The following is a 3,404-nucleotide window of genomic DNA, read 5'->3' as shown; positions in this document are numbered from 1 at the left end:
CCTGCTGCTTTTACAGTTTCCAAGTTGCCATAGATATTTCTACACATTTGTGCCTTAATGCAACATTTACACTCTATATTCAATTATCTTTAACTTTTATAACTATTACCAAGTGCTCATTCTCCATCTCTTCAATGATCCTTATATTTGCATGTCGATGCCACAAATCCTTCTCTGTTCATACATCTGCTGCCCCTTTCATGTTTCTTGATTCAACGTACTATGCATTTCCTCTTCTCACTGCTTTCATTCAAACTTCTCCCTTTTCTTTATGTATGTCAGCTCCATCATTCTGAAACTTAACACATTGGCAATGACCATTGACTTTGACTATGGATATCAATTTTGTTCACATCAAGAACACAAAACACCTTTCTATCTCAGTGTATTCTCTGCATCTTGTTGTTAAGAGAGGACATTGTCTAAATTAATTTCATTCCCTTTCATCTGCCTGAGGCATCTCCCTTTTATGAATCTTTATTCGAACATTAAAGATTTCTATCTCATACATTGTCATATGGTTAGCTGACCTAGAATCCAATAGACATATCATACTTTACATATTTATATTACTGCTTTCATTTTTTTTTGGTAAAAAATATAATTCTTGGCATCTAATGGCTCAATGCTGATATTCCATGAGCCCAAAATCTTTCTACTGTTGTACGTGACTGTTTATTTCGAAGCAATATTGTCTTGAACCTACTCTACGCTATTCTACAGAATAAACATCATCCAAAAGCCTAATTTCAGAAATATAAGCAAAAAAAAGCCACTGACACTTTCGGCCCTGTTCTTCTCAAACCCGCGCTCGAAACGCAAAAAAAATATCCAATCCTGTTAAGGAAGAAATCACTCTACGCTAATAAACAAAAAAAACCGGAGTACAGAGCCTAATTTTGAAGGTAGAAAGCAAAAAAGTCAATTGCGCAGCACGATCTGACAGCCACTGACACTTTCGGCCCTGTTCTTCTCAAACCAGCTCTCGAAAAGCAAAAAAAATATCCAATCCCGTTAAGGGAAAAATCACTCCACGCGAACAAGTGGAGAAATCCTATTCAAAAATCCTAATTCAAAAACCAGAAGCAGAAAAAGTAAATTGCGCAACACGGCCAGAGAGCCACTGTCACTTCCGGCAATATTTATCGAAAACGCATGCTTGAAAACGGAGAAAAATATCCAATCACGTTATAGAAAAAATCACTCTATGCGAAACACAGGAAAAATGCACTTCAAATAGCCTAATTCAAAAGCTAGAGGTCAAGAAAGTAGATTGCGCAGCACGATCTGAGATCCACTGAAACTTTCGGCACTGTTTCTCGAAAATGCACACTCGAAACCGAAAAAAAATATCCAATCACGTTACAGAAAGAATCACTCTACGCGAATCACTCGAAAAATCCGATTCAAAACGCCTAATTCAAAAGCTATAAACCAAAAAAGTAAATTGCGCAGCACGATCTGGCAGCCACTGGCACTTCCGGCACTACTTCTCGAAAACGCATGCTTGAAACCGAAAAAAAATATCCACTTCCGTTAAGGAAAAAATCACTCTACGCAAATCAGTGGAAAAACGCGCTTAAAATAGCATAATTCAAAAGCCATAAGCCAAAAAAGTAAATTGCGCAGCACGATCTGACAGCCACTGACACTTCCGGCACTTATTCTCGAAAATGCACACACGAAACCGAAAAAAAATATACAATCCCGTTACAGAAAAAATCACTCTACGCGAATCAGTGGAAAAATCCGACTCAAAAAGAATAATTCAAAAACCAGAAGCCAAAAAAGTAAATTGCGCATCACGATCTGACAGCCACTGACACTTCCGGCACTATTTCTCGAAAACGCATGCTTGAAACCGAAAAAAAATATCCAATCCCGTTATAGAAAAAATCACTCTATGCGAATCAGTGGAAAAATCCGACTCAAAATGCCTAATTCAAAAACCAGAAGCCAAAAAAGTAAATTGCGCAGCACGATCTGATAGCCACTGGCACTTCCGGCACTACTTCTCGAAAACGCATGCTTGAAACCGAAAAGAAATATCCAGTTCCGTTAAGGAAAAAATCACTCTATGCGAATCAGTGGAAAAATGCGCTTGAAATAGCCTAATTCAAAAGCTTTTAGCCAAAAAAGTAAATTGCGCAGCACGGTCTGAGAGCCACTAACACTTCCGGCACTATTTCTCGAAAACGCAAGCTTGAAACCGAAAAAAAATATCCAATCACGTTAAGAAAGAAATCACTCTACGCTGATAAATGAAAAAAAGTTGAGTCAAAAGCCTAATTTTAGAAATAGAAACCGAAAAAGTAAACTGCGCAGCACGATCCGAGAGCCACTTACACTTTCGGCACTATTTTTGGAAAATGCACGCTCGAAACCCCAAAAAAATATCCAATCCCGTTAAGGAAGATTTCACTGTACGCTGTTATGCCGAAAAAATCTAACCGAAGAGCCTAATTTCAGAAATATAGGCGAAAGAAGTATACTGTGTAAAACGATTTTACAGGCACTTGGTTTTCCGTTAGTTTGTTTCATATATGCACCTTCAATCGTAAAATAATTGCCCTACTGTTTGGAGAACAGTCTATTCTATGCAGGAGTAAGGAAATATCTTAATCCACAATCAAAATTTAGAATGTAATAATAGCGATAATATATAATTATGTTGCAATTGAACGTGAAGGTCGAAGAAAAATAGAAGAAATATTAAGAAGCTGCCTATTCAGTAATGTTGATCAAATATTCCAACGGGCAGCCGAAATCTAGAATCTCCTACGGCGGATTGTAACGGACAATGCGTTAGTATTATAGGATCCCGCACTCACACCTCTTTATTTTCCAAATGTATCGGTATATGATTTGCACTATGCAACATCACTTTTTTCACATGTAGTATATTACCACCGAAGAAATGTTCATAGTTAGTAATCTTGAACTTCGTAACCTAATTCAAACGTTAATCAGCAATATCACTACTTCATGAAACGTTTTGAGATTTAATATTTCACTTTGACGCGTAAGAATATTCCACCATTTGTTACCGGTATGCTTGCTTGCCGCCAACTGGAAGTTGGCTGCAGCCGGATGTGCTAGGTATTTTTGTAGCGGGAAAATGTTGCATCTTTGAAATAGCTATATGATAAAGTATCGATGTAAAATATCAAACTTTATCTTTTATATTTAATAATATCAATGAAGCAAATATGAATATATTTCTGTTGCGAAAAATTCAAAATTTCTATAATTAATTTATAAACTCAAATTATTAATTATTCCATTTCACTAATGGAAACACAAACCATTAGTATCTTTGGCAATGGTTCAAACACTCTATGCAATAATCACCAATAATGAATTAAATAACAATGAATTCATACCCAGACTTATATTAGAAGGCT

Source organism: Eufriesea mexicana, unplaced genomic scaffold (genome assembly GCF_001483705.2).
Source record: "Eufriesea mexicana isolate 0111107269 unplaced genomic scaffold, ASM148370v2 scaffold474474812, whole genome shotgun sequence".
NCBI lineage: Eukaryota > Metazoa > Arthropoda > Insecta > Hymenoptera > Apidae > Eufriesea > Eufriesea mexicana.
This window is presented reverse-complemented; position numbering follows the sequence as displayed.